The sequence below is a fragment of the Spermophilus citellus genome (genome assembly GCF_964194105.1).
Source record: "Spermophilus citellus genome assembly, chromosome: 7".
In the NCBI taxonomy this organism is placed as follows: Eukaryota; Metazoa; Chordata; class Mammalia; order Rodentia; family Sciuridae; genus Spermophilus; species Spermophilus citellus.
Window position 1 is genome coordinate 139,423,118 of NC_138188.1, and position 15,044 is coordinate 139,438,161.

The following is a 15,044-nucleotide window of genomic DNA, read 5'->3' on the forward strand; positions in this document are numbered from 1 at the left end:
AAGGAGAAACTTATCATTCTGGAAAATTGAGAAAACAGTGCTTTGAGAAATATATAAATCAGCCCTCCAATGAAAATGTAGCTTCATTTTTATAGATTTTTGATTTAATCATTCCCCAGTTGTAACTAAAAACCTAAAATTCTGCCTCACAAGTAATGACTATTTAAAATGTAAAAAAAAATTATATTGAAAGAAAAAAAGCCTTATTTAGCCTTTATTTTGATTTCAAGTGCAAATTATAAACAAACACTAACAGATCTTTTTTGGGTTGGGAGGTAGCAAATGCTCAAAGCATTGGGTACAATCCCCAGAAAAATATACATCCAGGAAAAATCTTCATTTAACTTAAAAATATGCTTATATGTGAGTACTGTCAGTATTATAATTGAGTTTTCTACTTTTTGAATATATCTACAGCATATAATTAAGGTGAATCAATACTCGCTCTTATGGTGTTAAAGAACTAAATGAATTCTGATTCTTGCTTCAAAGAAAGTAGAATATTTTCATTTTCAAAGAAGATTTATATTGTGAATGAATTTAATTTTGTATATATACCAAGTAAGTTTTAAGAAAGGAAAAGTCATAAACTCAAAGTTTGAACTTTATTTTATAAAGGAATATTTTGTACTTCAATGAGTAATGAACTATGAATTCATAGTGTAGATATATAATTAAACTAAGTACATAAATTTTCTTTTCCTTTCCTAAGATTAGACATGTAAGTCAAATGAAGATTGTTTTAGATATTTGTTATACAAATATTTTTCTTTAGACATCCTTAGACATCCTTGAGGGAAGATTGGAAGAAGCCTGCATTTCCAGTTATTCATGGCTCCGAATTGAAACGGCGGGAGTAATATTTCTCCATGAAGTGAGTAAAAGATGGAATTCTGAAATTTAATATCATACATCCAGGTACTCTTAGATACCCAGAAATTTGGTGCATTGAAGAAAGGGCAAAAGAATACATTGAAGCCAAACGTTGTGGTGTTGGCAGTAGCAGTGTTGGTTCACCACAGAGAGGACGGACAGCACAGAGAAACAGAAAGAACCAATTTGGCACAGAAAAGCAGTCTGAACTTAGTTGATCCAGAGGCTGCCCAGTGAGCTGGTGTTTGAAAAGTACATTTTTCCAAGCGGCTGACACAAGTACACATCTTCAGGAGGCCAGAGATATTCAGAAGTGAAATGATGGAATCATTAGAGCTGAAACCTAATCAGTCCATCCTAGTTTGAATGAACTACTGGATGGTAGCTGTAGGCAGGTGGGATGTGGCTGGTTGGAAGGAGGTTACTGGGGGGCATGTCCTGGAAGGATTGCTCTTTCTGTGGATACCCCTCTCTCAACTTTCTGATCACTCCATGAGTTGAACAGCTTTCTTCCCCTACCCCATGATGTGCTGTCTCATCTTAGATCCACAAACCATAAGCCCCAAATAAACTTTTCCTACTTTAAGTTTTGAAGTTGTTCTTGTTAGGTGTTTTAGTCATGGTGCCCAAAATTTGACTAAAACACGTAGGTGTACAAACAGAATGTAATTAAAACAGGCATAATGAAGATTGAATCCAGGAGGATTCAAGTAAGAGATGCAGAGGGGAGGTTATCTTGCCTCTCTTTGAGTCTGGTAGTTCACATGATCAGCTGACGGCACTGGAAGACTGAAGAGGGGGGTTATGATTACACTTGAGGACTGAGCCTGAGATGGCTGTATTTGTTGGTAGTTAGTGTCTCTTGCTTGAATTCTTCTGGGTCCAGAACACCGAAGAAATTAGATATAGATAAAACCTATCTGAACATCTTATAGGCTATATACAATAAACCCAAAGCCAAAATCATAGTGAATGGGGACAAATTGAAAGCATTTCCTTTAAAATCCAGAACAAAACAGGAGGTCCACTCTCAACTTCTAGTCAGTATAGTACTACAAGTTCTAGCCAATGCAATTAGTCAAAAGAAGGAAGAAAAGGATTAACAATGGGGAAGGAAGAAGTCAAATGATCACTGATTACAAATTATATGATCATATACTAAGAAGATCAAAAAGTCCACCAGAAGACTCTTGATTTCAAAGTGCCTACACATTGTGTGGAACAGCATACATTTACTAAAGAATACCATAATAATTCTGGAAATGACAACTCCTGTACACTTTATAAGAAAAGACCTTCACAAGGAATGGCAGGAGCAGAGTTGATTTCTTATCTTCTCCTTCCCTGCAAACACAGATATTGGTCTTCTCTTGTAAGAAAAAGGAAAAGTAGCTAGTGTGCACCTCTCAGAAACCAACTTATTCAAAATAAAACAATAACATATATTAGTAGTACTTGTGTGACCTGCAATGAGTCATTAGATCTTATCCACTTGGAATCAAAATACTTATTCCATTCAGAGAAATTCAGAATTTCATGTGAAACTTCCTTAAGTCATTCATGTTAAAAAGGGTACACTGGTGAGTGACTGAGTTCATTGGAAATCCTCAGACTGTGTGCAGTCTATTTGCCAAACTCTTTGGATGGTAGGGTTGGGGTGATGATGGTGCAAAATAAGTCAATTTTCTAATAATTTTGTTTATTCAAACTGTTTCTGCCTCCTGATAATTCAGTTTTTCCGGAAATCTTTCACTGGATTAAACATGCCTTAGTGCTTATACAAAGTACTTTCGTGATCCCTATCTTCTCAAAATTTCCAAGGAAAATTGGTGAGGGTAGCTCAGGTTATATTTTTATGAATCATCTCTTGTTCTAATACCGTGCTTCAGTTAGCAGAGTGTTTTTCCTGTACTTATTCATTTGTTTTTAGACTTCTAGTAAAATCTGAAATTACTTAAGTGCATTAAGTTACAGCAAAGTATAGCAACAATTTAAAATGGAATGTTGGACATACTTCATAGAGACAAGTTTTAATTTATTTCTCATGATGATCTTAATCTTAGAGTTCTGCCTGGTTTTCTTATGCCTTACCTTCATTATCTTTTTTCAGTCTTTCCCCACATTTTCTCATTCTAAAATCTATCATTCTCTGTAATTCATTATTCAGAAACTGGGTATATCTAAACTAATTTTTAACTTTTCATTTGGACATGTGACATCACAAACACACTAATAATTATTTATCTAAAAGAATTAGAGTTCAATAACTGTCACAAATTTAGTTTGAGTAATTACAGCTATTTTAAATTTAAATATTATGACTTGTCAGCCTATATTACTTTATCAATTTTGATATCTAACATGTATCATCTAAAATGTAATCTATTATTTAACTAGCTTTAAAGAATGCTTTTATTTTTCCTTTGATTTAAAAAGTATATATAATATGGACATCATTTTGCATATTTGCTTTAATGTATTTGCATTAGTTATTTACAAGGGTTAAATTGTGAGGTGTGAAGTTATAATACCATCTTTTTCTATAACTCAGGATGTTCTGTAACTTCTCCCTGTCTGCCTATTCCTGTAAAATTCAAGAAGTGCTATATCTTTGGGAAATGCTTCCCTAAAGATGATATATCACAACACCCTGCATGTTTTTATAGTACTAATATTATTTTGTTCTTTAAATTCTTTCCTGGGTATTAAAGTCTCACCTAAGTATGTCATAACTTCTATTTTTAATAAGGTGTGATGCCTTTTTATAATTTCCTAAGCATAAAACCAAGAGCATGCTACAAACACTCAGTAAATTTTAAAAACAAAGTCATTGACTATTATGACTGTATATTGGAACTACAGTATATAAATACTTAAACTTCAACCTATAATAAGAATAATTATATGCATGAATTTTTGTTTGGGAAGATACTTCTTTGACTTTTTCAAAGTATAATTTATACAGAGTGAAGTACACTGATCTTAAGCTTGATGAATTTTGACAAATGCATATGCTCATATAATCTATGGCTCTGCTCTGATTAAGACATATATCTCCATCACTCCAGCTAATTTCCTTATGCAGCCCCCGCTTGAAGGCAACTGTTATTCTTATTTTTATCACCATAGATTAATTTTGTCTGTTCAAGAATGTTAAGCCTATAAATTTATCCAGTATGTACTGTTCTGTGGCAGCCTTCTCTTATTGGAAAAATGTTATCTGATATTCAGCCTTGTTGTTACATGTAACAATAATTTGTTCTGTTTCTTTTATTTCTGAGAAATATTACATTACATAAGGTACCATAATTTGCTTTTCTATTAATATGCATTTTGGCTTTCCAGTTTGGACTATTAAGAATAAAGCTGCTATGGGCATTTTTATAAATTATTTTAGAACATGAGTTTTTATTCATTTAAGATATACTAGGTATGCCTAGAAAGAACTTGCTACTTTATAGGGTGAAAATAAATTTAACTTCATATGGATCCATTAAGCATCTTGTGAAATGGCAAATACTTTATAAAGCAATGTACCAGGATTTGAGTTGCCTAGTCCCTGATAGGTTTTTTAAAAATAATTGTTCAAAGTTCCTTTCTCAGATTGCCCTTTAATAATCATCATATATCTATTTGCAGCATGCACAGCTAAACTGCAATGTTCCTATTGTTAGCACAATGTCACTGTAGGAAAAAGTCAAATAATTATTTCTTTGAGAAGTGTTATGGGTATTAAAAAACTAATTAGTATTCTCAACTGGTTTTAGACTGCACAATTACTTAGGAAATCTATGGTAGTTGTGATCATAAAAATCTTTCCTATTGAGTGCAGCCCACATTTGATGCATTTTCCTCTGTTTTTTCCCTAACAATTCTATAAATGAGATATAGACAAGATAAATAATTTCACTACAGTAAGCTACCAACCAACTTGTTAATACCTTGGCTTAACCAAAAATAGAAAACTATAAATTCATTTAATTCTATAAATTTCTGTTTAAAAACATGATTTTAAACATAAGTTGGTAATTATAACAGAAATATAAATATTGTTTCTTTTTTCCCACATTTAGGCAATTATTTCATTCAGTGGCTTCATTTGCTATTAAACTAAATGGCAGACTGAGATTCTCTCAGATAATTGGAATGATTCACTAACAAATACTTTATTTCTTTGAACTTGGAAATGATTTTGAATAGATATTTAGAACATTCCAAAAGATTTGCAAATTTTTAAAAAATTTTAGGAAGAAAATATGTGAGTAGGAAATCCTGAATTCATTACCCTCACATTGGCATAAATAAGTCATTAATGTAGATGTAATTATGTAAGGGCTTCCACCATAAAGGGATGTTGCAGATGTCAGTTTTCTTCCCAAAGATGATGCAAAATGGACACTACAAGTTTAAATCTAGTTCTATATTCAAACATCTGTCGTGACTGAAACTGGAAAATCAAGAAAAAATAGAAAACAGAATAGATTACATCAATTTCCTCTGGCCCTACATCAAGAGTAAGACTAAATTTAAGAAATTGTGCTTATTTTCAAGGACTCCTACTCCCCCTCTAGTTCTTTTGATCTCCACTAGGAAATCCAGGAGAATCCTTGGACTGACTAGCCTTTGGTATCGCCACAGCTGAATTTAAGGGTCTCATCTTCTCTAGATACCTCAGAGCTATAAACTTTTCCTTTTATACTTGCTTTAACTTACTCATAGTCTACCATCTTTGGTTAATGTTGTTAAACTGGAGAGACATAGGTAATCCATGAATTTTCTAAACTTTTCTACAATCTGTGTGTATACATATTGTGTATTTCTGCAAATGGGTCCATTATTTGAGGAAATGTTCATACCATTCATCATATTCTCAAAGAAAACCATAACCATAAAATGATGGAGAAATATCTTCTTAGGTGACAGCCAACTGGCATGTGGATGTGGATTAACAAACTGACTTTTAACAAGGGCCTTGAGGAAGAAAACTTGTAATTGTGAGATATCTAGTAAGTTATAATATGCATATCTCTGTCCCAACTGAAGACATTTACTATTAAACCATTGCTTGATTCACTTGATGTAACAATACAGAATGCCTGTTAAAAATGGTGAGTTCAAGATTAAAGAAGTTTCAGTGAAATCATGTTTATCCCCAGAGGCGGTTCCTTATGAACAGGAATGTACATAAAGGATTTTTAAAAGTTTATATGATTTAAATCTCTCTATTTCTGAAAATTTCCTTTAAAGAAAACTCAAACATAAGAAGAAGAAAATCTATTTACAAGAAAATGCTGAATTAAGCATTATTTCTCATAAGAAGAGAAGTTTAATTATTTTAAATTATGAAAGTCACAAAATATTAAAATGTTAAAATAATGAGAGGTTTATAGTAACTTGAAGATTGTAAGTAAATATCTGAAAAATTATTAATCTTATTATTTTTTTGTTAAGTCATTAATTATCATTAAAAGCATCTTCTTTCTACCTATAGTCCTTGAATTCTTCATGCATTCTTTACTATTGTTTGGTAGGAACAACTAGGACATAAAATCATGAACACTAAAGGGCACTTTATTCCAGCTAACCCCAGGTGACAGTTTTATTACTCATCCTATTTTCTTAATATTGACTGTATATAAATGTACATATATGCACACACACATATATATTTGTACTGGGGACTAAACCCAGGACTGCTTTACTAATGAGCTACATACAACACTTTTTAATTTTTTTCTTTCTTTCTTTATTTTTATTTTGTGACAGTTCTCCTTAAGTTGTTGAGGCTGTCCTCAAACTCGTGATCCTCCTGAATCATGGGATCACAAGAATGTCCCTTCATAATGAGCTGGCTGAAACTTTTTAAGATCAAATCATATACTGTTCATGTTTGAGGCACAAATAAAAGAAAAAGTATCATATATATATATATATATATATATATATATATATAGAGAGAGAGAGAGAGAGAGAGAGAGCAATTAAAAGTAATTTTAATTTGCTTATATTGAAGAATAAGAAAAAAATAAGTATAAAGATAAATATGAAGTAAAACACAAACCACTGAATTTTCACAATAACATCAATACTAAATTTTTTTAAAAAAATCATTGCTTAAGGATTCATGAAGAATTTCTAAATTTTCTTTGTGATTTTTGCTTCATAAGATGTGAGGAAAGGAAGACAGTGTTGTTTATTTATGAGCTGCAGGTACCCTGATGAGAAAGCATTGGCTGATGTGACTAGAATGGTGTTATTAAACATTGTGCCATAAGCAAGATCAATAGAAGAGCTAATAATAGGATCCTCTTTATAATGAATGTGCCTGAGGAGGAATAAAGCAGAGAAATAAAACATACAGCTTCTTGGGGAGCTGGACAAAAGTGGTACAGACCATATGCTATAAGGAGGGAAAGATAATTGGAAGCAGGATGGGGAACTGGAAAGCAGGAACTTCTTCCTGCATTATATCCTCCACCTAATGCACACTTTGGATTTCTGTGTACTACTAGCTCAGGCACACAGAAATACACTATAGTGGTTCATCACCAGCTGCCTCTATCACAGTGAATACAAGCACATGACACCTGTGTTCAGGAACAGATATTTGGCACACTACATCCTCTTCTGCCTGTGGTGTCTAATAAGCATACCTCTTTACCTTTTGAGGGGAGAGACATTTTTAGGAGTGTTCCAACAAATGGAAATGCTAAAATATGACAGAGTGTACTATTTACCTTAATTCTTATAGCTATTGATACATATAAATTTTGTGTATAAAATAGCTTTCTTTTAGTTCTATAGTCCCTAGCAAAAGTGCAAGTTTTGTTCTCACATAAATCTAGGTTAGCCAAATGTAAGATCAACTGGTACATGAGAAGTATACATCAGTATCAAGGCTGAAGTGAACAGTTCAGCCCTATTCATAGTTTTCTTATATATGTATATTTATTGAGTTCTGCACTCCCTGACCCTAGACATTTATGTAATATGTGAAAAATAACCTTCAAGTAATGAAACAACTTAGACATATTTTCTGTTACTTGCATTCAAACGATGAAACTAAATTTTAATAAACTCTGCTTTTACAATATGTTAACTGTTTTTTCATTTCCAGGTCTTACACTGGAAATATTTTCTATTTTCTGAGCCAAACATTTGTATTATCTATAAATTTGCACCTATGTGTACTTTACACAGTTTATGAAATCTTATATTTTTATAATATAAATATATTGAATAATATATATAATTATGCAATTAATGTATTACATAAAATATATGTAACTATATGTTATATAAAATATAATAGAAAGATAAAATATCTTAAACTATGTATTGTGTAACAGAAGTTTTATAAAAATATAAAAGATAAATATGTATAAAGAAGCATGGTATTGTAGCAATGCTTAGTCATAACGAAACTAATTCAAGATCACTATCCTCAGCATCTATGACTAAATGAAAGCCTGAGGGAACACAAAACAAATGGCATTTTCTGCTCAAGAGTGAAGACAATTACAGAGACTGTGTACACGGATGGTAGGAAGAAAAATCTGGACACAATCAAGTTTCCTCAGGAAAAAGAAAAGTATGCTTGTGAGAAAAAAACAGTGCTGTCTTGGAGAAGGTTCACTTTGAAATGTCAATCCCATAACAATGCTTTTGGACAGCACAGGCTGGAAATTTTGCTTAATATAATTTTTTTTAAATCAAAGAGGATGCAGTCTAAATTCTTTTTATATTCATTCACCCCAAATCCTGAAATCTTAACAATATTACAATGTTTTTTTTTAAAGAAGTTTTATTGTTTTTTTCAGAATAAAGATGATTAAAAGTCTCCATTAGAATATATGGGCATAAGAGAATAGCATAGTGTTTAAATCATCATCTTTTAAATATATGAACTCAAATCTTATTAAAACCTTGATTTTTTCTCTAACAAATGAGAAAAAGAAATAGAGTTAATATGATTATGCAGGGTAGATTTTGACCTAAAGTGAACTGATGTATAAAGTTCCCAATGATACTTGAACATTCAAGTCAGGAGAATGCAATCCTGCCTGGATTTAGTGGAGTAGCAGAAATATTCATATCTTATTGTCTTATGCTCCTAATACTGATTAACTTAGTATTAATTTGCTTGCATTAGATAGTAATGTTAACTGATTTATTGATTGCTGTAGTATTGAAATCTAAAGAAAAAAGTTCTTGAAAAAAGTTGTTAAAAAAGAAAAAATCTTGAAAGACCAGTCCAATAATAGTATAGGTTCTGCAGACAGGATATTGACTCCATCATGTTGACAGAGAGTCTATTCAGTAAATACTTCTTGTGCATGAGAAAGTGAGATAAACCTTCGTGTGACCATAATTTGAAAGGATCAATAGTAAAATGATACAACATTTTTTTGACATCATAGATTGAACTCAGGGACGCCTAACCACTGAGCCATATTCCCAGCCATATCCCCACTATATATATATATATATATATATATATATATATATATATATATATATATATACACGAATGACAGGGTCTAGCTGAATTGCTGAGACTGGCTTGGAACTCTCAATCCTCCTGCCTCAGCCTTTGAAGCTTCTGGGATTACAGGTGCTCACCACTGTGCCCAGCTAATCACTTCTTTTAAATGACCCTTAACTCCAAGTAAATTTAAGCTGATCAATAGACACAGGTTTATTAGAATTATTTAAGGCTCTGGGCAATGAAATTTACAAATGAAATTCTGTGGATGTTGCTAGATGTTATTAGGTATTAGGTATCCTCACAAGCTCCAACAAAGCCACATTGTAAGAGCAGGATGTCCCCGTCCAGAAGTGTGTATGTGAGGGCAGGGGAAGGTTGATATCAGTGGGCACAGGAAGCAGCCAGAGCCCCCATTCCGGAACCTCTCTGATGTCACACTTGTAGTCATGGTACTCTGGGTGCCAACCCAGGAGAAGGAGCGGTTGGCTCTCATTTGTTTGAGAGCAGGCATCGCAGCATGACTGTACCAAACGATTTATTGTCCCCACCCCCACCCCCAGCCAAATCCTGGCTACTCTCAAGCCTCTGGGCTTGTTTCACTGTGGCAGCCCTGGTGTCTCTAAGTGCTGTGTTCTTTACGTTTCCGTGAGTCTCTGGGCCAGCTGTCTGTTTCTCAAAAAGAGACAGAAGGGAAAAAGACAGTGAGAGTGCAGAGGCAGGGAGGTGGAGGGAGGCCAGGAGGGGAAGGAGGATATTTAGTGGGTAGCACAGAGATGTGGGGAGCCTGAGGCTTTGGAGGACTGTGGGAGGCTGGTAATGCTGGTGACATTTGGTGGAGGGAATGGGGTCTGTCTCTAGCCTGGATATTCAGATCTGTCTTTAAGGTGTATGGGTCTGACCTCAGGAAAGCAGGGCCTCATGGGGGCTCCGGGTTGCCCCCAACTAGAACTGAGTCTGGTCCCCTGGTTTCAGAGGCCGAGCACTGGCACAAGATGGAGAGTGGGCCTACCCAGTGGTCTCCGGACTTCTCTGCCTCCTGAGTTTGTACAGCCTCATTGGCATGAATTTTTCGGACCCAGGAATCTTACACAGAGGTAAGGCCTCAGACTCCTGGGAGAGGGAGGTGGCACCCCAAGGACTGGTGCCTACAGGGGTCATTTGTAAAGGGCTGACCCCACCTGTGGCCTCAGGGTCCCTTCTTACCCTGTCATTATTACTTGGGCCTTGGCACTTCATTTCCCAAACCACTGAAGTGTGAAAAACAGAATCCTGGAGGTTTTCCAGTTGCTTTAGAAGGGAGGACGGGGCAAGAGAGGCAGCAGGCTCTTCCAACCACGCAGTTCCCCCTTCCTCCTTCCCATTTCACACCCGACTCCAAGCACTGATCACTATTCCACACGGGGAGCTCCATGTAGAGCTCCTGTGCTGGACAGCCCTTCTCTCTGACTGCCGCCCATCTGAGTGGTCAGCTTACTCAACAGGGACCGGGGTTCCCCTGCCCTCCTCCTCCCCACCTTCTTGATGCCCAGTAATGCTATGGGGCTGCTCCGAGCATCAGAGTGATACAAGGGCCTCCTCCACTGCCCACACCTCTCCCCCTACTAGGCGCCTTCGAGCAGGACCCTGAGACTGTATACATGGCACGAGTGAATGGCAGGTTGTATCGCATGCCGTGGTGTCCCACCTGTTGTTTTCACCGCCCGCCCCGAACCTTCCACTGCGAAAGGTGTGACATCTGTGTGGAGGTGAGTGCTCCTCCTCCCTGTCCACTCACCAACCTATCTCCGGGCACCTGGCCAGGACCAGGAACCTCACATCATGAGTGGGCCAGGTGGGGGTATCAGACCATGTTCCCAGAGTGCTTCAAATGGCTCTAGGCCACTGTTGGTCACTTATATATGTCATCACCTCTGTGTCTGCACCTGTCCAGGGAGGGTGGCCTTGTTTGCACAGGTGTGACATACAAAGGGCATCCCCTCTGTGCAGAGCCTGGTGGAGTCGGGGAGGAAAGGCAGTGACTGTCCCCTCCCCTGGCTTGATGATACTAGATCCCCAGCTCTTTAGGCTGACTGCTGCCCTGTCCTGGGGATCTTTGCCTGTCTTGTTCTGGGTGTCCCAGTTGGAGGGTTTCCTGGGTTCTGAGTGCGTTTCTCTGATGTGCCCACCCTGCTCGGGTTCACAAGTGCAGAGAGCCGGTAGCGGAAGGGCATTTTTTCATCCTTATCCAGTACTTGAGGAAATGGAGGCCCAGAGTTTTCATGTCCTGGTCCACGTGACACCAGGCAGGTCTTGTCTCTAAAGACCTCACTCAGGACAGGTGACCTGATGAGCCATGGGGTCCTAACTGTGCTCTCACCATGGAAATGTCAGGTTCTCGCTGAGATGGGAACCCTTATGTAAGGTCAAGAGCAGGTGGCCTAGAGGGCTGCGCAGGGGAGGCCCCAGGATTAGGGGGTGATGGAGGCCATTCCAGAAGGACCCTCAGACCTGCCTCCTCTCCCCTAGGAGTTCGACCACCATTGCAGGTGGGTGAATAACTGCGTGGGGCACCGAAACATCCGGCTCTACCTGCTACTCCTCGTGTCCCTGTGCCTCTATCTGGGTACCGTGCTGGCCACCTGCGTGGTTTTCATCATACGCAGGAGGAACATGGCGTTTTGGGACAAAACCATGACGTATCCACACAGTCCCAAGGGCCCACACTGGGAAGAGCTGGTGTGGTGGGGAGGGAGGGGCAAACAGCCCAGGAGGGTCAGGGTGACAGGGGAGGGGCTGAGGTGGACGGGGCTAGAGGGAGAAGTCACTGGGGAGGACCTGTGAAGGACAGTTGGAAGGCCAGTGGGGTCAGGGACATGGGCGGGGTAGGATGCCTGTGGAGTTAAGAATCTAGGGGCCCACAGAGTAGGGTAATGAAAGTTGAAAAGGCACAGGTGGGAGGACAGTGTGGTGGAGGGAGGTTTCCCTTGGGTGTATTGGACTAACTGTCCAGTACAGGGAGGGAGAGCAGTGGGCGGTGCTAGCTGGGGCAGGAGGGAGGGAAGGAGGGAGCAGTGGGGTGGAAAGCGGGGCCAGGGAGGAGCTCTTCCATGGCTTCCCTTCTTAGCCTGTGCACAGCATCCTAGTGGCTGTACCTGCTGGGGCCCTCCTGGTCCCGCTCATCCTGCAATTGTTCATCAAGGCAGTGGCGGTGGGCACCGCCAGGCGACCCTATGAGGAGAAGGTAAGCGGTGAGTGCGTGTGCCCTTGGCTGTGTGGAGGCATCTTGCTCCTCTTCAATTAGGCACTTTGTGCGCTTTCTCCACTGCCCTTGGCCCTGATGGTGCCTCATGAGTCCTTCCAGACCCACCTCTGAAGATGCAGCTCAGATATCTCCATACCCTGGAGCTTGGGGCCATTCTGCCTCCTGGGTGCATTGCATTGAAAGCCTACTGTGTGCTGGGTGTTCTAGGTGGTGGTTATTTGAGGGATCGGTGTAGGGGTGAGTAAGTACATCGTGCACTTGTGTTGATAAGCAACCTGCCATCAGAATAACACCGGGAGACACCAGGAACACTCTGAGTGAGGGGTCAGTCCTGAGTGGTGGTGTAGCCGACTGGAAGAGACTGGGAGTTTGGCGAAGCCCACGCTGTAGCGGAGAACATGCCACTCTCTGTGTCCTAGGTGTGCTTTTGGAGAGGCAGACAGGAGGGCATTGGCTGTGAGAGGTACAATTTTGTAGAAAGGCACAGAAATCTGAAAGTAGGGTGTTAACAGAATGATGAAGAAATGGATCTAGTTCAAGCACAAGGTGACATGGGCAATGAGGTTGACCCCATGGGGGTCAAGATTAGAAAGGCCCAGAAAGCCAAGCGTGGAATTCCGTTTGGAAGAAGTGGAAACCTGGGAGCCATGGTAAAAGTTTGTAAAAATGTCATTCATTGAGGGGTAATTACAACCAGTAAAATTCACCCTTTTTAGTCTATAGTTAGGGATTTTGACAAATGACGTCGTGTATTCTCCACCAAGATCAAGGTTAACCAGTTTCATTACCCAGAAAATCCTTTCATCTCTTGTTGTCATTTTCTCTCCCTGAGTCCTTGTGGTTTTTCTCTTTCCGGAATCATGCATAAATGGTGTTGTGGGCTTTCTAGTCTGGCTTCATTCACTGAGCATGATGCATTTGAGATTCATCTATGTAGTTGCTCACATCAGTAGTTTATTGTCTTTTGTTTCTGTGTAGTATTGTATTTCCCTACAGACTATTTGTACATTCACCAATTGAAGGATTTTTACTTTGCATCTAGGTTTTGGCAGAATTTTTGTTTTGTTTTTGTACCAGGGATTGAACCCAGAGGTGCTTAACCACTGAGCAACAATCCCAGCCTCACCCACCCCCACCCCCAGCACCCTTATGTTTTCTTTTTGAAAAATTTTTAAAATTTTGAGAAAGGGTCTTACTAAGTTGCTAAAGGCCTTCCTAAGTTACTGAGGCTTTGAACTTGTCACCCACTTGCCTTAGCCTCCCAAGCCATTAAAGTCATGGGGAACTGTGCCCAGCCAGTTTCAGGCAGTTATAAATAAAGCTGCTACAACAACCATTGATGAATAGACATGTGGACATAAGTTTTCATTTCTGTTGGGTAAATTGTTAAGGGTGGCATTGCTGAATCATAAGATAAACATATGGGACGTTTTAGAAAACAACTCTACTGTTTCTATTTTGTACCAGCAATGAATGAGAATTCCAGTTGCTCCACATCCTCACTAGCATTTGACACTGTCATTGGTCACTATTCTTTTTTGTTTTCAAATTGTACCCTGTCTAATAAATGAGTAGTGGTATATCACTAGGGCTCCACTCTGTATTTTCCTAATGACTAATGATGTTGAGCATATTTTCGTGTCTTATCAGCCATGGGTATATTGATGGTGAAGTGTTTGCTCCAAACTTTTGCCTATTTAAAAAAAAAAAAACTGTGTTTTTTTTCTTATTGAGTTTCAGGAGTTCTCTATACTGGATTCAGATCTATGTGTTGCAAATCATTTCTTGCAATTCATGGCTTGACATTTCATTTTCTTCATCGCATCTTCCAAAGAGCAGGAGTCCTTAGTGTTGATGTTTTTCCAGCACTGAGGATCGAACCAGGGGTGCTCGACCACTGAGCTTCTTCCCCAGCATTCGTTGTTGTTCACTCTGAATGGAACCTCATGTCCTGTGGAGCAGTTTCATTGCTTTCTTCCCCATCTGTGTCTTTATTGCTTTTTCTTTGAGCATCCAGTAGGAATGATAGGAGTGGGCATCTTTGCCCTGGGATTCCTTTAGTATGGCAATCACTTAACTAAAGTCTCTTTCAGGAAGACTGGTGGGCAGCATCAGTGGGGGAGGGGAAGCTGCAGACCCTGAGGCAGCTGAGCAGACAGAGGAGCCTGTCTGCTCATAACCTCCCATCCTTTTAGTCACCACCCCACCACTGCCATATTTGGTTCCCTCCCACCTGTGACTCCTGTGCTTGGCCCTTATTCCTCAGCCCTATGGTCTGCCTGTCTTCTCCTGTCTCCAGCTTCTAGTATCATCATTGAGTTTGCCTGGCAGCCTTTTCCCTTTCTCCATCCTGTGGTTCTTCCAGCCATAGATCAGGCCATAGGCCATCGCCCTTCCTCCTCTGCTCAGAGTGAGGCCTTCCAAGTCCAGGATCCCCAAGTC

At 38.9% G+C, this 15,044-nt stretch overlaps 1 protein-coding gene across 1 annotated transcript in view; it reads left to right on the forward strand.

The window, feature by feature from the left end:
• LOC308653452 (uncharacterized protein) overlaps positions 1 to 15,044 on the forward strand; it is a 697,023-nt gene that overhangs the window by 65,079 nt on the left and 616,900 nt on the right. The window contains exon 4 of the mRNA XM_081302014.1: positions 776 to 874. The gene's annotated coding sequence lies outside the window, so the exon portion shown is untranslated. The remainder of the gene's footprint in view (positions 1 to 775; positions 875 to 15,044) is intronic.